The following is a 24,861-nucleotide window of genomic DNA, read 5'->3' as shown; positions in this document are numbered from 1 at the left end:
CAGAGAAGTAGACCCTGGGGGTTAAGAACTGGGGGAGGGGAAATCTGATGTCTGATACTATGATTCTGATTCAGGCCCTGCCAATAACTGGACAGGGACCTTGACTCTTGTGAGTCAAATCCTCTATAAAAGGATGCTAATGACAGTTCTCACACAAAGGAACAACTCAATTCATTGAGTTTATTGTACAATAACTGGCACTCACCATGACCTCTGAGTGGACAGTAACTGGTAGCTACTAGGGGCCCAGGGTCAGAGGTCATCTCCCAGGACATGAATAGTCTCTAACACTAGAAGCTTAGAAGCAAGCCCCACACACACGGTGGCTGTCCCATAGCTGGTGTATGGGACAGCACGAGCTCCCCACCCCTCTAGAATTCCAAGTTGAAAGATACCTCCTTACAGCCCTCATTCTTTTACCAGGGGGCATGCAGAATCAGCAGGTGCCTCTGCCCCATTACAGCCCTTCAGACATGGGAGGCTCTGAATCACCATGAACCAGCCTCTGCTCTAAATTACTCTTTGTGTGTGTTTCTCTCTCCCTTCATTTCTCTTATGTTCACCTGCTGCACAGAGGAGACTGGGTAGCAGAAAAAGGTAAAGAAGAAGAAAAATCTTAATGGACTAGCCAAAAAGGGCCTTGAAAATATTGCCTAGGAACATGTCCAGGGTTCTCTGGAGGCCTATTCAAACAGAAACCCACTGAGATGAAGCAAGCTGTAGCCCCTCGGGGAAAGTTCCCCATGTCCCAGATTGAATGCAGGTCTTCCTGGTGTCCCAGGGGCCCTGCTCAGGGCGGCCACCTGAAAAGCCCCACAGCAGAGGCACTTCTCACCATGCATGCATGCTGGGGGGAGCGTGTGAAAATAAAGTGTCCAATTACTGCTGGCATTTCTGGAGTGTTCTGCTGCTGGCTGCAGCTGTCCCATAGAAGGCCAGTGATGTCATCTGCAGGCCTGACCAAGCTGAGTTCCAAGAGTAGGTTGGGCCCACTGGGGAGGGAGGTCCTGCTACCTCCTCTCGGGGTCACTATTCAGGTTCTTGGCTTTCCTTTCTGGGTGGAATTCCATTGATATGACTTGGACTCACATCAGGAAAGGTCCAGCAGTGATTCCAAAGTCCAAGACAGCCCCATCTGAGAGTTTCTAAGATCTTACTAGGTATAAGCATTGTCCTGGGTCTAGGCTAGCCCAAAGGTAATCTCCCCCTCCCCCCACAACAGCCCCTGCTGCCCAAATCTTTCTACACACTCTTCCTGGAATGAAGAAAATGCTCTTCCATGCCTCTGCTAGAGAGAGAAGAGAAAAAGTAAAAAAAGAAGAGTCAATGCGAAGGACAAAAAGAGAATGGAAAGAAAAAAAGGAGTAGAGAGAAGGAAGGGGGGAAACTGGACACAAGGGTATTTTTGACACTTAGCACTCCTGCCCACCATCTCCTACCCCCGCCCACTGGTCAAGGGACTCAGGCTCTGGCACCATCACAGCCGTCCTATCCTCAGTAAAGCTAACCAAGCCGTAAAGTAGAGTTCAAGTTCAATGCGCAGGTCAGATTTCCTAAGGGTTGGGATTAGATTGATTGGAGCTAGGATTTGCAGGCTGTGCCTCACCAAGATTCATGTCTGTCACCGCATTAACCACATGCAGGCCCCTTTCAAAGTCAGAATCCCCACCATCCATTCCCCACTGGGGAAGGAGGCCTGGCCAGAGCAGCTATCCAGAACTAACCCCTCGGGCTGGCTGCCACTCTCTCAGCCATCTGGGCCTCTCCTGGCACAGCCACCAGCTCCCTTACTGGCTTCCAGATGAGTATGAGTAACTCTTGAGCATACGCAAGTCCCTGGAGGAACTCCTGGCAATTATGGATACAATCTCCTTATTCATCTGAGGAGCTAATTTAATTAAGAGAGAAATTGTAGGAAACTTACCAAGGGAGAAAGAGGTACAGAAACTATGAATTCGCCAAAATCAAAGAAAGAGAAGAAAATGGAACTCAAGGTACTTTCCAAAGCCATCTCATTGAACTCTTGGAAACGACTTGTGGTGTGAGATTACACAAGAGGAAATTGAGAATCAGAGAGGTTAAGAAGGAAGCCAAAGTTACATAGCCCCTCGTGGAAAGCACTCAGATCTAAGCCAGCTGTGTCTGGACGTCACTGGATGTCACGTTTCTGCCTGTGCATACAATCCTGCAACACACTACACAGTAATTCTCTTAGTGTTGTCACTGTTACACTCTTAGTCAGAATGGCTGTTCTCAAATTTCTATGAGAAACTGTACCGGCATATGCTCAATGCTGAAGATTATATTTTCAATTTCAGTCATCTAGTTGTTATTTCTGGAAGTTCTATTTGTTTTGATTCAAATGTCCACAGATTGTTTGGCTTAAAATAGTGTTTCTTGTCCATTTTTTTTTATTCTTTTAATACTTTGAATGCATTGTATGTTCAATTGTTCTTAAATCTAAAACTGTGAGGGATCTGATTCTTCTATTTGCTGTTTCTGCGTTTATGCATAACCACTTGTCTCCTTGGTGCTTTGTAATTTAAGGATAAAAGCTCATGTTTGAGCAATTGGGTTACCTACAGGAATCGTTCAAGACTTGAGCTGTGGCCATCAGTATGTTCCCTCCAGAAAGAATTTTCATTTGATTCCGACAGACTCAGCGGGGTGCTACCAACCCAAAACTACGTCAGGTTAACTTCGCAGCTTGAGGTTTCCTGGCCATGCCAGAGCACAAATTCAAGCCTGGACCAGCAGGATGACATATCTGTGATTACAAGTTCTCAGAGACAAAGCTTCATCTCCCATCACCACACTGGATGGCAAAGAGCTAAGTTTCCTTGTCTGCTCCCTTTGCCCTACCCTCACTCCCACCAGCCCTGAGGCTGTAGCCGCCCTAGAGGGCTGCATCTGTGCAGAAATCACATTTCCAACCAATCTGGCTGGCAAGGGCTCCGGGTCTGAGTCCCCAGCTTGGTAAAGGTCACTCTTTTAATTCTGGCTTAGAATCTGAGGCTCCCTCAGTCTGATTTCTTCCAGGCATATCAGTGTCTCTCGGGGCCTGGATCTATGACCTTTTGCTACCTAACTGAAGCTTGGATATGCCCTTCTCTGGTCCCAAGAGCCCCAATTTCCCAAAACCCTCTAAGGCTGGAGCTTTAAAAAACTTAGAAATTTGTAAACCTTTACAGGAAAAGAAATGGGAGCAGTAGCGGTGAGCTACTGCTGGGGTGAGTAGCGGTGAGTGTGTTAAAGACCTACAAGGTTAATAGTAATGGAGGAAACTCGTCCCAATGTGGAGACAGCAGTTGCTGCTAAGGGGCATCTGAAATATTACAAAGAAGAATAAATGTGAAGGAAATTTTAGAACAGAGCAGCATGGATGTGAAAAGAATCTACAAAGAAAACAGAACGGAGACGTTCCTTTCCCAGTTTTCATTTGCTGGGTGATTCCTCATCTGTGCGCAGCAAAATAAAATTGGCACCTTTTCAGCACACACCAAACATACACACATACGACATAGGTCTTTGCTAAAGTTGGAACTGAGAGCATTATGAGAAACTACAGTTCAGTTTTTTGAAAAAAATCAGCCCAAACACCTTACACAGGTACAACCACTATAATTCCCAAGCTGCTCCCACAGCCATCACTCATGTCATCCTCATAAAAACCCACAAAGCTTCATTTTATAGCTGTTAACAGTCAACATTCTGATAACTGGTCTTCCGCACATTCTACCATCTAACACTCTTATCTCTCAAAACACATTGATTGATTAATCAATAACACACTCACACACACTTCACAGATGTCTACAATTCCAAAGTCCCTGACCTAAACCGCTGAGGCCAGATGTGTTCCAGAATTCCAGCCATTTTAGATTGCAAAAATAAAGCAGGTGACTCTGTGGGGGTTGGGCCGCACATCAACCAGATGTCCGTCATTTCTGCGGTGACAGGTCCCGCCTACTGGAACCACACTGGAGCCGCCCTCCAGGGCAAACCCTCCAGGGCAGGTTTGCTACCACACAAATAACGTCAAAACCCTCATTTTTCAGAGCTTTGGTGATTTCGAAATTGTTAACACAGGGTTCACAATGAGAGACTACAAGTAAGTCCTCCTCAAATTATCTCACACTTCAATCCACCAGTCCAAAACTCCTCAGGGGGTGGTCTTAAAGCCAGTGCTCTGGTTCTCAGAACAGTCAGAAAAATCTCATGACCAGAAGAGAAGGACTGGGGTGGGCAGTGGCTACAGAGAGCCTGGCCAGCCTGGAAGGCACACATGTCTTTGTGGGAGGAGGGAAAGTGGACAGAAAACCACAGGGCCTGTTGGCAGGTGGCCCAAAAGGGGCCTCACCAAGTCTCAGGTAGAAGGGAAGGGCTGCAGTAAGGGGAGGGTGGCAACCAGCATAGCTGGATTCCAGCGTCAGATGTGTGACCACAAGGTATGCAGTGTGAGCCAGAGCCTGAGCTCCCTCCCGTACATGGTGGTTTGCCAATAGCAGGGTTTAGCCCAATGAGAGACCCTGAATCTCCTTAGCAACTCGAATACTTTTTCGATATTTTTCTGATAAAATGACAAGACAGCATCCATGAGTTGGCCCAGCAAAGGGCAGTCATCTCATGAGCTTTTGTTTCTATGAGAAATCTGTGTGGATAACAGATGATGGTGACACGGGCACAGGCATGAGTGATTTAGCGTACACCTGCGTGCACAAGTGGAGGCGTCCATCTGTGGGTCTAGGACACAGACACAAGCAGGCCATCAGTATGGAGTGTGTGTCTCACCGTGGGCAATGGCCTGAAACTTTTCAAAGTAGTTGTGCTAGATGTTTCCTTGTGAAGTTTAGACAGAACAAAGACCCTGTGATTATTTTTCTGGTGTTACATAATCCAGGGGCTGTGCGTTAAAATCATGCCAGACTGGAAATCAAGTTTTACTAAACCTTTTGGGTTTTTTTGTTTGTTTGTTTGTTTTGTTTTTTTGTTTTTTGTTTTTGTTTTTGTTTTTGTTTTTGTTTTTGTTTTTCAAGAAAACCAAGACCAGGGAGACCTGCCTTCTAATTTTGTCTCCACTGCTCACTCTTTATGACCCCTGGACAGGAGCCTAACCTCTGGGCCTTGTTTCCGGCTGCTGAAAGGCTGAGGTTGGCCATCGTACGGAGGAGCAACTGCCCCTGTCACGTGGGAGAAGGAAGGCCCGTCGCTCGTGAGTGGTCACGGGATCTCACGAGGTTAATACCTAGAATAGCCCCTCAGGGCTTGCAACGAGTACCACATAATTTTGGTTTTAAGATTAGATGATGATTTTCCACAGCCAGTGCTCACCACTTCTGAATCCAAACCTCACAGTGTGCTCCCTTGCAGCAGGAATGAGTGGTTACTTGCAGGCCCCCAGAGGCCGGTCCCTGCAGGGCCATTGGAGTCCATGTTACCACCCTTTCCTGCCTCTCCCTTCCCCTTGGAAGACTCTGCTCATCCCTTCAAAAAAGAACGACCAGAACTCTGTGTTTGTTACCCAGCTTCCCGGGAGACAAGCAGTGACATAGCAGAAGAGATTACTGTGGGTAAATATTTCTCTAAACCCCATTCTTGCCACGGATAATGCTCAGAGCAAGGGGCTTCCACCATTCTAATGCAGGGGAGCCAGGGATGGCACAACTTGATCTTCTCTACAACAGGGAGCACAGGACCCCACTAGTGACAAGCGCCAATATTAGACCTTGGAAAGAGAAGCAGGCAGTGTGGAAGGAGAGTGCCCGCAGCCCGGGGCACGCCGTGAACTAGCACCTTCCTTCTCTAGAGCAGAGCTCCTGCATTAAGTCGGGGCATCGTCTTTTCACTTTTTAGAATAGTTTTCATTTACCAAACCTTTTAAACAATGTAAGTTTAGTTCAAGTGGTGAGAGATACCATGAAATTCTTTAAAGAAAGTGTTAACATGTCTGTGCCAGCTCAGATACAGGAAACACATCCCCTAATTGAAAACATAGAATATAAACAAAGATGGGACCTCCCTGGTGGCGCAACAGGTTTCAAGCGCAGCACTATGAAGCTATCCATAGCCACTGCAGCACGAGTTCGATCCCCAGCCAGGAAGCTGACCCACATGGTGCAGCAGACCTCTCCTGTCTCACGTGCTGCACCCCTCAGCAGTATATTTCAGTAGATCTGCTTGTTCCGCTCCCCACTCTGTATCTGATGAATCCTCTCACCACCTACCCCCCACACCTCTGGCCTGTCCCCCAGTTCTTGTGTGCATAAATAAATCAATCTTCTTTAAAACAAAAATAAATAGTTCTATTAACAAAAGAATTACTAAGTTGATAAAGGAGATAAATTTTTCCTCAAACTTTATTAGTGAATCACCTAAAAACACTATATAATTTGGGGGTACACCTCTATATGCGGACATGCTTCACTCACCCTCCACCAAAACTCCCCTGCCACCATCCCCATTCCTTCCTTCCCCTCTTCCCTCCTCCACCCTCCACCACCACCCAACCAACTCTCTCTGGTCACCAGCACATGCTTCAGAGTGTAAGAATTATCTTCGCTATATAACAAGGCATCGCCTTTGTAGTCCTTCATCCTTTGGTCAGGGAGCAAGCAGCCAAATCACAACAGCTACTCCTCCATGCCCCCAACAGGGTGACCCCAGCAGCACCTTCCCTGACAGACAGAAGCCCAGTTCTCTCTGTGCCCTTCCAAGGCCCAAAGAGCAAAGTAAATGGCTCCCCAAGGCACACTCACTTCGCTGGCAGGTAAACAGGGGTCATCCCACCCCAAGTGTACCCCATCTGCAGCTGAGAAAACCAAGGCCTATTTCCTAGCCGAAACACTGTTCTCCATCCTGGCGGCACATCAGAATCACCTGGGGAGCTCCTACCATTCCCAAGGCCCTGTCACATCCACACTCCCCAGTGGCCCAGACATTCCCTCTATATCCTGCAGTGATGACAATGTGGCGGTCTGAGGACAACTCCTGGTTATCAAGCTGACTGTTCTCCAGAACCTGAGAGCTGGTTAAAAAGGAGTCTGACTGTACAAATGCCCAAGAGTAGATGACTGGATTAAAAAAAGTTGTGGTACATATATACAATGGAATATTACTCAGCAACCAAAAAAGAGAAACACATGTCTTTTGCAGCAACTTGGATGGAGCTGGAAAAGATCATGCTTAGTGAGAGAAGCCAGAAAGAGAAAGAAAAATACCGGATGGTGTCACTCATAGCAGGAGTATAATGGACCAGGCGAGAAAATAACAAAATAATGAACAACCATAGACCAGAGACATTTTGCGGGGGTGGAGTGGGGAATGGGATCAAAAACCGAGAGGTGGGGAGGGAAATGCACGGGATTATGGTAATGGCACATGGGTGACTTGGTGATGGGAAACCCGCGGGGATTACAATTGAGATGGGAAAAAAATGTACAAAATGATGTAAAAATAAACTTTTGTAAAATAAATTAAAAAAAAAAAAAGAAGAAGAAGCCCGGCTGCAACCCAGCCGCAACCCTGGAGGTTCTGAGTCCCTGGCTCTGGGCTAGGGCCTGAGAATTTCCATTCCTACCAAGCTCCACGGTGGGGCTGAGGCCACCAGCCCCAGGAATGAACCAGTGCTCCCAGGAGGTTCACAAAGAGGAGCCGGACTTTGAGAACCAGTGTAGGGAAAACTCAGTGAAGAGCAAGTCCAGCGCCACCGAGAGCCCTGCTCCCTAGATGTGCACACACACCTGGACCCAGCTGAACTTCAAATCGGGGCTCAGCAGGTCAGGGTGCAACCCTGGTCCTCAAGACACATTTTGGCAGCATGGCCCTGGACTAGCGTGCCTAACACCAGGTCCACTTTCTTCCCAAAGCTTCTCGCTTCAAGCAGGCCGCAGGGAAAGCCACAGAGACCTGCCCTCCTGGCTCCCAGGAAGGAATGGATAAAGTGAACATGTCTCTTCCCCAGGCAAACTCCTGGGTAACTGTCCTGGACACTCAGAACCCCACGGGGCACAAGGACCGAGACTCTGGAAGAGGGTGTCACGGGCCAAGCAGAGGGACACTGACAGCTGTGACCAGAGGGCAACAGGAAGGAGAATGGCTTCCCATCTGCAAGTTGGGGCATCTCAGGACTCTGCCAGAGGTCCTGGGCTCCTTCTCCAGGAAATGCTGCATGAGCTGCCCGAGTCGGAGGAGGAGGAAGAGTGGCAGCGATGACCTGCACTATTTAATGGTCACTGTGGGCTAGCTGTTCAGTGTGCTACAGGTATCGGCCCAAAAACCCCAAGTAATGCTCATTATACGGTTCCATTTTACTAAACAAGAGAGATTGGCAGCTGGGAAGCAGCATGCCAAAACGGCAGTAATAGAGCTGACATTTAACTCAGGGGGGAAAGGCCTGCCCTCTCAACCTTCACACAGGCCCAGCCGCCAAAGGCCAAGAGGCCCAGGCCCCACACCTTCCAAGACCCAGGGGTCCACATGAGATGGTCACTCCTGGGCAAGCTGTGTCTGGAGCTGTCACAACTCATGTCAGCTCATAAAATAATGAATAACAAGCAGTTTCATTCCATTTACGAGAGCAGGCTGTTCCACATGACTCTTGCACTGATGCATTAAAATGTACCCACAGTAGGTATTGCACATACACATTCATTTCATCCTCATAACACCCGTACTAGGCAGACATTATTAAGACCTCCATTTTACAGATGAGGAAATGGAAGACAGAGTAAGTCATTTTCCCAGGGCCCCCTGGCTCTGAAAAGCAGGACGAACTGACAGCCCAGCCCAGTTCCCAAATCAGGCTCCAGATCTCCCACCCGCCCTGTCACATGCTCCGCCCCTGGCTTAGCTATGCATAAAGAGCACACAGCTCAAGGTCTCAAGATGCTTTCTGTGCCCACACCATGCCTGCCCCGATGGCTGGATTCTTTGTAGGCACCTTGAGAAATGCCTATTAAGAACCCAACAGGGGCTGTCACTCTATTTATAGCCCCCCCGCATGGCCAACTAGCTATAATTAGCCAGGACTAGGACTAAATTAAGCCAGTGGGATTAGAGTCCAGCAGCTTCAGACAGCGCCCCGGGCACCCCCGGCAGAGAAGCCTGGTGCTGCACAAGAGGCGTCTCAGCCAGCGGGCCCTTCTCTTGGGTGGTGTGGAGACTCCACAGGTTTCCCAGTGGCCTCTGCCGGCCTTGTCTCCATTCTGACCACTGACTTCTCCCAGTGTCCCCCAGTAAAATCAAAGTTAAGTGATCGTTTTCTCTGTGGGTCAAGAGCTCAGGCTTCTGGGCCTGGCTCTGCCTCTGACTTATTAGCCCAGTGACCAAGTTGGGCTCTGGGAGAGTTCACACAGGCCCATCACTGGACACCCCCCCCCCTTCAGAGGTGTCAAGAGAGGGACAAAAAGGCAGGAGGCGCTGGAGATGGGGTGGAGGGAAGGTGCAGCCCACCAGGAGGAAAGGCTCTGACTTGAGAACTGGCATGACTTTGCAGGCTGCAGACACTGCAGGCCTGGGGAGAAGAGACAATGCTCTCTCGCCATCTTCTGTGCTGGTAAGAGACGGAAATGGAAAGAACTGACTTTGGAGCATTCTCCTCTTTCCTTCTTGCTTCTGTATGGTGCTCTGCCTCATTCAGGACTTAGAAGCCACCTCCTCAAAAGCCTTCCTGGACTCCTCATCTAGACAACCCGCCGCTCTGCCATTCCTGCCCTTTGCAAGGCTTACAAGGATTGGAAACTCACTCTCCATCGATGAGCTAGTCTCCCCAGGGAGGTGTAAGCCGCAGGGCAGAGCCAGGGTCTGTGCCTCCCCCCTGAGTGCCCCCGTGCACCAGCCCTTCCATCCACGCTGGGCGGGTGAGCCATTTCACAGCACCGAGGCTGCTCCCTGTCTTTCTAACCTGTGAGTCCTAGAGCATAGAGCCAGAGAAGGAGGTCAGGATGGCATGCTGGAGGAGGTGTCTGCCCCCAAAATGAGCCATGATATCCAGACATGGCAGGGAAAGGATGGAGAAGGGGCAGAACACAAAGGGAGAAACGGCCCATACGGGGCTCCTGGAAGCAGCTAGGAGTTCCTGAGAGGAAAAGGCAACGGTGCCAGGTGGCCGTGGGAAGGCCACAGGCAGTGATTGAGGGCCTAGAGGCCATGCAAAGGAGCCTAACGTTATCCACCAGTGCGGTGTCGGCCAGCTTTTCGTAACTATCTGCAGCCCCTCAATTCTGCCCCTGGAATGTGAAAGCCACCGCAGAAAATCCATCAATGAATGTGCACGGCTGTGTGTCAATAAAAATTTACTTATGGACATGGAAATCTGACTTTCTCATTATCTTCATGTCAAAAAATATAGTTATTTTGTTTCCTCAACCACCGAATGATGGATAAAGCATCCTCGGCTCACAGGTCACAAAGATAGCTGCTTTGTGACCCTGTTGTGGGCAACGGGGAGATTTCAAAAGGTTTTCATTAAGAGAATTGCAGACTCAGGTGACGACGGAGGAAAGTGGGCCAGTGGGGGTGTTATTTCAGAGGTCAGGAAATCCTTCAGGAAGCTCCTGGGACAACAAGGTGAGAGATTGAAGTAACACTTGCAAAGAAAATGAGACAAAAATAGAACCTTAGCCCCGCCCCACCCCAAATGTCACTTTCATTCTAACCCAATGGGGTGGGAAGGCAGGTGTCCAGGAATCTTTTGACCAAAATGATGAGCTACAAATTCAGACAGAGCTGAATTTGGATAGCAGTCCTTCATCTTAGCAAAGCAAGTCAATACCGGTCACTTTACCTCCCCACATACAACTAGCTAAACTTTCCATTAAGTGTTTATTAAAAAAGAAAAGTAAACATCTATACTAACATCCTGTGCATGTAAAAGAAAATGCCCTTGTGTTTTAAAAAGGCATAGTAAAATCTTTAGGGGTGAAATGGCACAATTTTAGGAAAGGACTCTAGCCTGTTTCAGCAAATAAATAATGAACACCGTCCAGACAGCCTGAGCCCCACCCCACCCTCCGCCTGGGCATGCAGGGCACAGTGCCTGACAGGAGAGAGGCCCTCTGCCCTCTCAGAGGATGCATCTGTGCCTTGCAAAGGATGTGGAAATCCCAAGCCACAAACAGGCAAGGGCAGAGGACCATGAAGCCCCGACCTGCTCCTTAAGCTAGGTCATTACTGAGCCGCCTTCACTCCTCCGGCCTTCACTCCTCCGGCCCTTCGTCAACAATCTAAAAAGGGGCTGAAGTTTCTGACACTGCATTTATCAAAGTTAACATTTATCAAACCCTTCCCATATGGCCCAGTGCTTTCTGTGCTCCATTATCTTTTTTAAACTTCACAACAAGCTAGTGTGATAAAACTACTACTCTCTTGATTTTGCAGATGAGGAAACTGAGGCTCAGCATAGAATCTGAACAGCTGCAAATATTCAGCCCCATGTGTGGCTTACTGTTGGCACCGCTTTAAAATCCTTAATAATTGTTTTAACAAGGGGCCTCATGTTTCACTTGGCGTTGACCCCGCAAGCTATGTGACCAGTTCGAAGTCGCTTAGCTCACATAACTCCCCAGTGAACTCAGGCCATCAGATTCCAGCACCTGCCTGCCCAACCACAACGCAGTTAGAAATTACACTTGTGCAATGCCTGCTTGATTGCAGGCTCCTAAAATGCAAAGCGTGGACAGACACCAGGATCTGCTCGATGCCTACATCTGGACTTTTAACTCAGGTGAGGTTAAAGACTCAGTGACCGGTTAGTCAGTCCCTGAAACCAATTCCCCTTTTCCAACCAATCATTCCCTCCTTGGGAAACAGGCAGCCTCCCCACTGACTCCACAGCAGCCCTGGGCTGGAGCCTGCAAACAGGGCCTGGGGGTGACAAGGTGGCTGGTCTCAGAAGAGCTTACCTGCCCAGTCCAGTCCTCTCTGGCTCTAACTACAGATTCCTATGACCTGTGACAGGTGAAGGGAGAACTTCTAAAGCATCTGGGTTTTCTAGGGGGCAGGATACGGTCAGGATAGAAACTGATTCTATAAGCCCTCATCAGTCTTCCATATCTGTGCAAGGAAGTCTACCATAAAAAAGAAAGTGAAACCTCTTTTTTAAAAGTCAGCAAAGCAAGAGACATGTTCCCAGGATATACAGCGCTGAGGATCCCTGTCTCATATATTCCAAGGATTGAGAACACTGACAATTTCTCCAGCAAGATCAAACTCATCTCCACCCATCCCTCCCAGGACAAAAGAGGAGTCCGTCTTCAAGGTCACTGACAGCAGAACTCCTTGGAGGCCAAGCACACACACTCTGGAGCTCGCGGGTCTGGGGCTGAATCCTGACCCCGACACTAGCTGAGCGCCTCTCGCCATCACTTAACCTCCTTGTACCTCAATGACCTCCGTATCAGATAGAAATAACAATGCCTATCACATTCCGTTTTTCTGAGGTGTAAACATGTGAAAGTATATGGGACGAGAACTTAATGACTACTAACAATTAGTACTAATATCGTCATCATCGAACTGGAATTTAAGAACTGGAAGGCACACGCTCACCTGCCAGGAGCAGCCTCTGCTTTGCTATACCTAAACCTCTCTGCCTCTGCACGCCGAAAACATGCAAGCAGCATTGCCCAGTCTTGACCAACTTTAAGGAAGTGCCTCTCCCTGTCAGGAACCCACAAAGGCAGCCAACAGAGCTTGGTCCTTCATGTCCCTCAGGGGCCTTCTTGATCTGGGTAGTTGGGCAGACACTCTAGGATTTAGCTCCCTATTAGCTTCCAGAAGAGACTTTCAGCTGACTAATAGATTTGTGACTGCTTAGTGATGGCCATGGCCCCAAAACACAGGGCAAACAGTCAACGGGAGGGACTCCAGAGACTTGTCCATACGCATGACTGGCCCCCAGCCCGAGGTGCCACGTTGCAAGACAGAGTTGACCCTGGGGGTGAGATAATTCTCCATACCCTCCTTCTTCCGTCAGCAATGCTGTGGGCATCCGATCTTCCTTTGGCTACAAACATCACTCGTGGGTCCAGGGCTGTCATGGCTAATTGGCTCTTGAATTTGGCTGGCCCCCATGGTTCTGTCTGCTCCTCCTTGGTCCTGTCCCTTTGCTTCTGCTCCTTGGACTTTTAGGTGGGGTTTCTCCCCAGCCAGTCCCATCTCGGCCAGCCCACAGCTGATTGCACGATGAGCAGTTGAAGATTATCCACAATCAAGTCAATGCATCCCTGGCTCAGTTTCACAGAAGAGTGAATGGGGACACAAAGGCCTACTGGAATCCAGGACTTGAGGGCAGGCAAGAGTTCCCACAAAAGAACACCAGTTCAGAAGCTGGAATATCTTAGTACGGGCCTAAAACCAGGAGAGTCTAATCCCAAGAAGAAATGATTATAAAATGCTTGGTTTCAGAGTCCATGATACTATAATGTTCTTAACTCTGATGGAATACAAACTGATGCTCTTCATAACAAAAGTATGTCCTTAAGGGAAACTGGCCCATTCTTCTCTGGTCAAGGAATTAACTCTGTATACAAGTAGAGCAGGATCAAGGTTAGCCTTGGGTCTTGGAATAATGTCCTTGGTATTGTGGCTGAGACATGGGGAGGACAGCAGTTACCGACTCTATATAGCTTTGAGAATGTTCCAGAGACAGCCCATTCTGTCACCCAACTCCCAAGCCTAGCCTCCCATAGGCTAAAGAGGAAAGGCCAATATGTGCAACCCCACTTCCTAAAGGTCATGGTCTCCAACCTGAAGTCCTGACCAAGCACAGACAGGAGACGCTAAGGAGGTGTAACCCTCCTGATATTTAAAAGGAATGTCCCATTTTCGAAAAGTAATAGAAATCTCATTCACAAGTGACACAGAGATTGGGGTGAGTTGGATTTTTGCAATAAGCTAAAAGCCCATATTCCTCTTTCCTATGCCATTCTTTATCACATTTTTACCAGGACCTGATTTGGTAACAATTTGTTGGGGTTTTTTTTTTTTTTTTTCAATTGCTTAACTCAGTTACAAATGCAGGGAACAGGACCTGGGCATCCTGGCAGCCAGTCAGAGTCAGAGAAACAGTCAGGACCAGTGCTGCTTCTTTTCTATCCCTCCATCCCTCCCTGGAGGCCCCGGGTGGGCCACCTAGTTTTCCTCCAGTGATGAGAACCCACAGGTGCACCCACAGATAAGAGCATTAGCCTGTGAGTAATCCTTATTGTCTCTCTAGTCACAGAATAAAGTCCATTTAAGTTGATCAATAAATGTTTTTAACCAAAGTAATGCTCCCTGGGATTCAACCTGTGGGTCATTCAGCCCCAGACACTACTTCTGACAGACATCCCAAGAGGTAAATTGGGAGAAGGTCTAGCCCTCTAAATACCACCTCACAAGTCAGAGGTGCGACCCAGTCCTTCAACCCTGGGAAGTTGCAGGGGCCACCACAATCAGGGACTATGGTCCCCACAAGATGACCATAGGGTCATCTCCAGGATCATCCTCAGCTGCCTATATGCAACACCCCTTCCTGCCCAAGGGATTATCAGGGCCCTTAATGTTGGCACACTCCTCTCACTCACCCAGCCCAGCTCTTTGCTGGGGTTCTCACACTCAGAAACACTCGCCCTAACCTTCCCTGTGTTCCCCCTTAAAACTTAAAATCTCCACAGTAAATCTTTTGTGTTCGGCACAATTATCCTGAGCTGGAATCCCATAGAGCAGTTTTCTGGACGATGGAGGACTGTGAGGACTGAAGCTCATACTGTGCTAGGGAAGCGAGCAGAGAAATGAATCCTTGCCACTCAGGGTGAGCCTGGCGGTGCCTGGCGCCTTCCTCGGGGTCACCAGAATCAGACTGGCAGCTGGGAGCCTCTGCTTAGTGGCACACAGTGGGAACTCAAAGCAAGACAGACACTTGCTCATAAGTGTGTCTGCTCCTTCTTCTACTGTCTGACAACTGCAGCCCTACATCATTTCATGTTAACGCAATGAAGCAAACCAACGTGGCCAAAGTAAACACGTTGTGTACTCAAAAAGGACTGCATTACTGAGCATAAGTTAAGGTGTTTTACTTGATTTTGTACCAAGCTCCTAGTTGAGTACTTTCACTAAACTGGAGTTGCATGCACCAGTAAAGTCTCAAAAAATATTCATTCACCTGCCTTAGACATGCCTGCACATTATCAGCTTTTTAATAGTCCCTTCACCACTTTCATCTGTTGACAACATACGTATTCTTGAAGGATGAATTCAGATGCTATCTCCTCTAAAGAGGCTTACACGCTTCCTGAGTCGCCAAATAAAATGCCTCATTGTGTGCTCCATATGACACACGTCCGGGACCTTATACAGGCACCTTCAATGTCCATGTTCCTAGGAGAATCACACACAACTTCACTTTCTGGTAGGTAGTAGTTTTTGCTCCATTTCATCAATAAAACAGACATGTGGTAATAAATTAGCTGATTTGAGCCCTCATCAGTAGATAGTAAGTGCTATTGTTTATTAAGAAGCTAATAATCCATTCAATTTTTTAAATGAAGCCGTAAGTCTCCAGTATAATAAATAGGAATAATTAAGTCTAATATTAATGGAAGACAGTCATGAAGAAAGAGGGGAATAAATTCTAAAACCTACAGCTTTTTCCCTACAGAAAGCATGTTGGCAGTGAAACAATGGGAGAAAGAAGGTTTTATCCGAAGCCGGCTGAATTCTTATTTGCCAAGGCCTCTGTTCACACATATGCTTAGATGACTGTAAATTTTAAGGCAGTACAGAGTCTTCTCCTAAATTGGTCTTCACTAGTGACTCAGCACTGATTTTATTTTACCTGCTTTTATTGTTTTCTTGCCTTCCATTATGGACTGAGAATTTTCTATTCCAATCAGAGAGGGCCCTGACGGGGACCCAGGTTTACAACCGTGCAGGGTGGTCTCGCTCAATAAAATGATGGCATCTTTATGTTCTAAACAAAACACCGTTTGAAATTAGTTTTTCTGGAATGTAACTTGGCTGTTGCATAACTAGAGAGGAGACGTGAGGCCTCAGCGTTGTGTCTGCTTGGAGACTCAATACCAAGGTTGGACCTGAAGAAATCAAGAAGTCTTTTCTAAGGCTGCAGTGTACAGGCTGTGTAAACAGGCAGCATAACCCATGGGCAGACATGAAACATTTGCACTTCTCTTCGAGTTTCTTTAATGGGAAAGCAAAACTCATTACACAAGCTAAGGCCTCGTCTACATTCTTAAGTGTCCAAACAAACTTTCCCCAGCAGCATGCACTTCTATGGCTATGTGTTATCGTGATAAGCCCCAGGGAGGGAGAAGCCTTTCCGCTGAAGACTGGGAAGATGGAGCGAGAACAGAGCTAGAGAAGCACACGGGATTCGGTATGGCGACTGTTCTCAGGTTGGGTGACTGTCTCTATCTGGGCTGCCTAAGGTCCAGAGCTTAAGGACTTTAGCAAAACTCAAAAAGTACAAGATGGGCCTGCTCCTGACAATAATGCCCTATTTGGCACGGCTGCCCTGCTTTCCAGAGCCCTTTTATATCTTGTATCAATCGACAAGCAAACATTTATGGAGCACCTCCAGATGCCAGCCTGATGCAAGAGATAATCCCTCTGACAAATCATCTCACAATCCTATCTCCACATAGATGTGCCACTCTGGAGTGGGGGGCACAGGAGGAAGGGGGAGAGAGAGACCCAGATCTGCCCTCAAGATGTGTCTAGTTTATTTGAAGAGTCCCATAAAAAAAGATAAATACTACTACAAAGCACTTTAACTGAGCGATCCTCAAACTTTGATCATAACCATACTAGGAGCTTGTTAAAAAACAAAGAGGCCTGGATCTCACCCAAGGAGACTTCATTCCCATGGATCTGAAGTCTGCTTTTTAACAAGCACGCATAAGGATTTAAAAGTTACAACAAAAAACACGACACAGTCGCTCATGTTGGCCAACGTCAAAGGACTCCAGTGAGGTCAGACATAAGGGTAGCACGCAAGGGGCAGACAGCAGAGAAGCAGGAAGAGGGCTGGTGCGGAGGAGTCATAGGCAAAGGTGACACAGAATAGAATAGAAGGGAATAATAAAGAAGATTCTGGATTGCACTAGAGGAATGAAAGCTCAAGACACACAGGCCCAGGTCAAGGTAAGAAAGGTAATATGTGACATATGGTGTGTGCTTTAGCCTAGAGGCAGAAGGCAGCCACTGAGAGGCTGATGGTGAAGAAGCAAGAGTGCCCAACCCAGCGATAAGCTGGGCGAGACGTGTAGGGAAGACCTGAAGCTAAGGCGACAGTTCTAGTGAGAGATTTTAATAACCTGTTCTATCCTTACCACAGAGCAATGAACTGAGCAAGGCAGACAATATTATCTTCTTTCTAAGAGACAAAACTGGGGCACTTTGTGATCCAACCATGCATAAAAACCTGGAGAATCCAGAACAGGCCACGGCCCGGCAAACTCCATCTGACATATCAAACCATTGCAGTACCAGAAGACGTGAAAAAGAAACCTGATTTTGGTCCTCATGGAGCTCTCCATATAGCATAAGAGTTGACAATAAGGACCACACAGTTGAAGTCTTAAGCTTTAGAGATAAAGCACCAACTCAACCTGTAAAGACGGCCTCGGGCTGTCTCGGGTATGGCTATGTTCCAATAAAACTTTATTTACAAAACCAGCCAGAGGGCCAGACTGGACCTGCAGTTATAATTTGCTGATCCCCAATCTAGTGGGTAAAACAAACTCATTCTTAATAAAATAAGGAAGGTGCATTACAAATAACTTTGAAGTACATGGGAAAGAAAGCAGTTTGGATTGGCCAGGAATAGTTGAGGTAACATGCGAACGAGCACAACACTTCATTTTTCTAGGTCTCAGTTAGAGCGACAGGGGAGATCCACAGGCACGCCAACATCCTTCGTGTTCCAGCACTGGGGTGTGGATGCCACGCAGCCTTCCTGCCCTGCGTCTCCAACTGTGCGAATAATGTGGCCTCTCCCTAGTTTCCTGGCGCCTCCCCTCATATCTGATAGTGATTTTTTAGTATCATTTTAAGGAGTAAAAATTCCTACATTATTTTGGAATTGTAAACACACACACACACACACACACACATACATACATACACATATGTAAACATTCCTACCAACAGTAGTCGTGCTAAGTCCAAACATTTAATTCTTTACCTTTGAAACATTTTCTTCCTCCACAAAATCTCTCTCTCCTGAAAAGAGCCCCATCTGCTCCCACAGCAGATACTCTATGAAATTCAAATGTGCTTCTTGACCAAGTATCAGCCTCAAGAAGAACATGGAGCCAGGAAGAAAGCAAGGGTGGCCACACACCTCATCTGCCCCCGCTGAGCTGGTGCCAGACGGGAAAACAGAAATAGAGCCACGAAGCCCAACAGCGACACCTCAAACGGTGCCAGCATTCAGCAAGCAAGGCCCAAGCAAATAAACACATTCAGACAGCCTGTACAATACGAGACTCGTCCAGACCTCAGAGTGACTTCGTCCAAGCCAGCCAAGGTCAACTCCCATCACAGAGTTAGTCAGCCTCCTCTTTTAAGGGCCCAGGTGCTCCCAGCCAAGACTACTCATGGCACCAAGATGGCTGGGCATGGCCGCGGTGAGACCAGAGGCCAAAAGGGCAAAAGCAGGCAAGGGGTCCCCACTGACTGCATGTGACACCAGCAAGACAGCTACACATGTCCAAGACCCACCCCCAGTTGTGAAAATCCTTCCCCCAGTCAAAGCTGGCCTCCTCCTCCATGAAGGCTTCCTGGCTCTTGCATATTGCCGGCCACCTGTTTCTCCACTGCACATACAGAACAGTGGTTCTCCAAGGGGGATCACTAGACCAGCAGCATCAGTACCAGTGGAAAGCAGTTCAAAATACCAATTCTTCGAGCCCACCCCAGACCAGATGAAACTGCCATCAGACCCAACAACCCGTGTTGTAGTATAGTCTGCTGCATGACTCTGAAGTAGGCTGGAGTTTGGGAGCCACCGAGTTAGACTCCAAATTCTAGACCACTAACCAACTGTGTGGCCACCGGCTCTTCCTATGCCTTTCCCTGGGCATTTGATCCATGAGGAAGGTAAATGTATTTTCAGATACCCAGCAAAACACCCTCTTCATGTAGCACCCTGGGTTTTTCATGGGAAGCTAATAATACCAGTGGGGTTCAATGAACTGGAGCTACTGCATCACAGTCTATCAGGTTATAAAGTCACAGAATCTGAGTGTGGGGAGGAGCCTCATAGCACACCCTCCCCAACCCCACAAAGGCAACAGCAGTCCCCAGCTGCTCGGAGCACCTCTCAATCCAGATCAGGTCAGGTCACAGTCTCGCATAGGTCCATACACTCAGCAAAAACTGACTGTGTGTGTAGGCCAGGCAGCCCCCCAAAAGGGGCTGGGCTACACGAGTGAACCAGACACACGTGGATATGTGCTCAGAGGCAGCCCGTGATACAGTGCCAGGGAACTCAATAAACACTAAATAAAACCAGTATGTATAAAGGGTAGGAAAACAACAGGCAAACGCAAACTAGAGGATAAACTACAGAAACAAAAAACAAAAAACAACTAAACAGTGCTCCTTGCGAGCATCAGTCATGAAAGACAGAAGTCTTGCACAGATGGAGGAGACCCATGGTGGGCAAATGCATTGTGGGGTCTGAGCTGGGTCCCAGAAAAGAAAATGGACCTTGGGAACCACATGCAAAATTCAAAGGTCATGGTTTCATGAACAGTGTTACCCCGATGTTCAATTCTGGGGTTCCAACACCCCTCCATGGTTAGAGAAGATGTGAACAGTAGGGGAAGCTGAGCCCAGAGTAAATAGGAAACCTCTGTGCTAATGCAACTTTTCTGAATTTCTTGTGAATCCTGTCCAGAAACATAGATCAGTGTGTGTGTGTGTGTGTGTGTGTGTGTGTGTGTGTGTGTGTTCTGGGAGGGAGGGGTGTTCAAGTCTCACGTTCAAATAAGGGACTCCCATAGGCCCATACAGAAGGTGACACGTGAGCAAGGCCTAGAGGCGTAAAGGGCCCCCAGGGGAGTTGCAATAAATATGAGGCCAAACTCCGTAGCCAGGACTTCCACCGTGGCTTCTGTCTACACTGAGACTGACTGCCCTCTGTATCCTCAAAGTATTGCTGGGCACCCTCAGCCTTCTCTGAGTGGTGGAGGGGGTTCGGGGGGAGGGAAGGGGGTCAACAGTCCTGTGGCTGCACCTGGAGGCTAGCACCCCTGAGGGGGCAGTCAGAGACTGCACAGGGACAGGACCTGACAGTGACCAGGCAGGGGCAGGACAGGCAGTGTCCTGCTTTGCAAGTCCTTAGTCTCCTTTTCTTGCCAGCAAACCACTTCATCTCCCATTCATGTCTCTGTTGGACCTATACCCAACGCTCAGCCTTTGAGCATCACCCAAAGACCTGTTTTCTCAGAACCTTGAGCAGTGGAGCTCAGAGTGGGGGTCAGTGTGAGCAAGCAGACCTGAGTCAGAGCTGCAGCTCCACCTAATCACTAGGGATAAACGTCCCACCCAGGGCTCCCAGGGTTTAGCCTCTTCAGAAGGACAGGACAGCACAACCCAAAAAAAAGATAGCCCACTCTACAGAACTGCCAATCTGAAACCCCAGGGTCTAGAGATCGCAGACAAATCTCTCCCCTCCAGGTCTCAATTTCACCATCTACTAAGTAATGTGGTTGGACTAGTTAGGCCCCATGACTCTTTCCAGTACTAACATTCCACGATCATCACGTAGCAGTGAAATTACACATGGTAATTGCAGCTTTGCAGTACAATGTGGGGTAGTGATGGCAGTGGTCTCCTACTCCAAGTGAATCACCAGGCCGCAAATGACAATTGTTACTATTAATACATTATGTACATTGCAGAGGACTTTTCATTTACAAAGCGATTCTTTATACATGTTATTTTGTGTGCGCCTTCTAAGAAACCAGTGAGAGAGTAGCAAAGATGTTATTCCTTTTGCACAAATAAGAACACCACATTCCGTGACCATTTAGTTAGGAGTGATTTTTTTTATATCTCATCTTCATTCTGATGCCTGATGCTTCTTTGCTACCATGACAATCTATGATTCTAGCCCTAAAGGTCAGTTCAAGGCATCTGAACTGCGAGAAACCCAGGTGTCCACCCTGAAGGAGGAGGCATCCAAGTGTGCCCAGGGCTGTCTTGGCTCAGTCCAGTCAGTGGGCTCTTGGAGGCACATTCCTTACCCAGAGGAGAGGCAACAGCATCCCACATTTGTTTCCCTACTGCTCAAAATAGAACAGATGAGATTTCACAGCTCGCATGTTGATCTCACTGCAACATCAGATGTTTTAAAATAATTAAATAAAAAGGGTGGAAGTGTGAAGCAGAGTCCCAATTCCAACGCAGTATACTATGCAAATGATGTGAAAAAGGCGATGGTCAAAGTCAAGGTGAGGGACAACACCCCTGGAGGGGCCAGCTTTACAGTGGTTCTGTCCTACAAAAGAGACTTAGCCATCTACGAGGTCTTCCTACCAGAAGCAGTACCGTCACCCTTTGTCACTTGGCTATTTACAAAGGTCTAGAGACACCTTTCTGGCCGCAGCATGCATGGGTAGAGGACACCCATGCACGTGTGACTGGCCCCCACTGTCTCCTTACCAGACGGCAGACAGGGTGGGCCACACACACATGCCCAGAGTGGGTAGCTGCTCTTGCATCATGTTGGAAAGAACAGCCAGGTGAGAGCTTAGTTCCTGCACCTGCTCTCCCTGCACCTTGCATCCACGTCTATGTGCCTCACCTATGCGGGACCTCACCTCCGTGGGCCACTGCATCCTCAGCTCCAAACAGGAGTTAAAATTACTTCCCTTATGTCCTTCACAGAGCTCTCAGTGGCTGGAGAGAAAGCACACTAGAGAAGACACTCTGAAGTCCCACACGAAGAGAACAAGCATTCCAACACTGGGGCCAGGACAGGCCACCTGGGGCATGCACAACACCCAGCCTCAGACTGAGTTCTGGCCAGGAGTGTGGGCAGAGCACCTGACCCAAGAAACCCTCTCGTGCATGCTCCTCTTGTCTCATTTCCCCTCTGCTAGCTGAGGGCCTAGAACCAAACAGAGGGCTCTGAGACTGAAAGAGGCAGAGACACAAACAAAAAGAGCCTGAATCCCTGACAGGACCTCGGGAGTCTGGCCATCAGGCGCACCCATATTAGTCACGGAGGTGACAGTGACCTCTGAGTGTGTTAAACTGCTGGAGTTGGGAGGCCTGGACTAGCACGATGACCAGTAGGGTCACTGCTTAGAGAACTCCCATAATGGGGCTGTAAATCCACTTGGCTGCAGCAAACAGCCAAGTTTCCTTGTATGTCCTCAAATCAGCAAGGGATGAAAATGAGACCATGCCAAAGATATTCCTGAGCTAAAGGAATCCAGGGTCCAACAGGTCTCGACTCTGCTGCATTAACCTAGCTGAGGAACATGCCCAGCAATATATTTGTCCAAAGGCAACAGTGATCTGCAGCTTGCTGTTGAAGCTTCCCTCCTCTCCTCCGGCGCCCAGGCTTTCACTCTGACAATACACACCATGTGGCTCAATCTCCAGCTAGTCAGGCAGGTTAGGTTATCTGATCCCAGTGTCAAGTGTCCTCATAATGCAGACAGGCCCTGCTGGAAGGGACCACTAATCCACCAGGGAAACAGAAAAAGGGCAAAGGATTTGAAATCCAGGCCACCAAAAAAAGCAGAAACAGCTTTCAAGCACTTGGAACAGGTGTTTAACCTTACTTATGAGAAATAAATGCAAAATGGTACTGGAATGAGCCAGAACAACCTGAGATTGGCAAAAATCAAAAAGCGTGAAAAGACGCTACATTTCAGAGGATCTGGGGAGAAGATGCACGCTTGCATTACCCCTGGGGAATGGGGACACTGGTCCCTCTTCGGAGGGAGGGCAATCTGGTAACGTCTATCAACAGGTAAAATGCAAATCCTTTTTTTTTTAATTTATTTATTTATGCACACAGAACTGGGGTACAGGCCAGAGGCTCAAGGATGGTGAGAGGATTCACCAGAGACAGAGCGGGGAGCAGAACAAGCTGACTGACAAAGTACACTGCTGAGGAGAGCAGTGGTCGGCTCAGGAGAGGTCTCCCGCGCCATGTGGGTCACCTCCGGGTCTGGGGATCGAACTCATGCTGAAGTGGCTCTAGCCTCTTAGTGCTGTGCTTTAACCCCTGCGCCACCAGGGAGGGCCCACAAATTCTTTTCTATTCAGCAGTTCAACTTCTAGAAATCTACCCCACTGGTATCTTCATACTCAGGCATGGCACCCTTCATTGTTTGAACTATGACAGATTGGAAGCAGCCTAAAGTCCAGCAGTACAAATCACACAAATGCATATGGCTATTAAACAGATGAGAAGTCTGCCTCCAGGCTTGCAAGATCCCGTGCTGGAATCTTCTAGGCCACACAAGCTCAGGCTCACAGCCGTTTCCCCAGCATTCACGTGCTCACAAGAAGCAACAGAGAGGGAGCCTTGTCCTTAAGAAGCCACAGGAACACGCTTCAATATTTGACAAGGTGTGAATCTGTGTCCATGCAGCTCCTCGCTGTTGTGCTTATTTTAAGCATGTGGAAAATGAGCCACAATGCAAACAACACAGCAACAGCTGTGTTTTCATCTTCCCGGATCTCCTGATGTCACAAGCATCGAAGACAAGTTCCAAAAAAAGAGCAAATGATATTGTTTCCGGCAGCACACTCCAAAAGGCCACACACCTTCCCACCAGGTGGATTCCAGAGCCATCCTTTCTTGTAGGAGTGATTTCCCCTTTGGAGAATAAGGATTTAGCAACTTCGGGGCAAAGCCAGCCAAGACTTAACGCACAGTTCTATCATAAAAAACAGCCACAACCTTTCTGGAGAGAAATCTTAAAGATCTACTAAAAGTGAACGTATACAACCCCTGGACTAGAAATCCCATACATACTCCATCCAACACAGAGATTCTATGGAATATATGTGCCAGAATGTAAGCGAGCATATACAAAGATATTTATTACAACACTGCCGCAGTGGGGTCTAAACCATCTGAGGGTCCATCCAAAGAGAGTGATTCACATATGGGGAGAAAAAAAAAACAGTAAAAAAGCAAAATAACAATATAAACCAACACTGGTTTTTAATGGTGTATGCTTGAAACTTGTATATTATAAGCCTGCTATTTCGATAATTTTCTTTAATGTTTTTATAATTGGGGGGAAAAGAATGATTGAATCAATTCTGGTACTGGAATATTTTACAATCATTGTAACTATCTGTGGACATGGATGAGTGTCCAAGATGCACTATTAAATAGGAAAAGCTAGTTGGGTATGGGAGGGGGGAGAACATGACAAAATCCACTTTGGTTACACAACTAAATACAACTGCCACAGCCCTCCCTACATGATAGTCTCTCCCTCAATTCCTCCCCCCTCCTTCTGTGACTTCATTTCCTACCTCTTCTATCATACATTCTGCTCCGGTTCACATCCGTAATCCTACCACAGGGCCTTTGCACTTACCCTCAGCCTCCAAACTTCTCACCAGAAACCAGCACGGCTTCTTCCCACATAAATCCTTTCAGTCTCTGTAAAAATCACCTTCTCAGTAAACTCTTCCCTAACCTCCTCATTAAAATTTACAAGAAATGGGTGGGGTCGGGGAGAGGGCTTTTTCCTGATCAATTTTTCTCTTTAGCACCTATCATTGGCTGGCCCTTTACAAACTCAGTAATAGATATTTTAACCCTCTGGTCTGGCAAGAATGTTTGTCTTTTGATCACTGCCTTCTCCCCAATATCTA

The 24,861-nt window shown here is 47.8% G+C and overlaps 1 protein-coding gene across 12 annotated transcripts in view; it reads right to left on the bottom strand.

Annotated features, from left to right (window-relative positions):
* Positions 1 to 24,861, bottom strand: part of KCNMA1 (potassium channel, calcium activated large conductance subfamily M alpha, member 1) — a 658,697-nt gene that overhangs the window by 601,508 nt on the left and 32,328 nt on the right. The window lies entirely within an intron of this gene.

The sequence above is a fragment of the Condylura cristata genome, unplaced genomic scaffold, assembly GCF_000260355.1.
Source record: "Condylura cristata isolate star-nosed mole 26May11 unplaced genomic scaffold, ConCri1.0 scaffold00011, whole genome shotgun sequence".
Lineage (NCBI taxonomy): Eukaryota > Metazoa > Chordata > Mammalia > Eulipotyphla > Talpidae > Condylura > Condylura cristata.
This window is presented reverse-complemented; position numbering and strand designations above follow the sequence as displayed.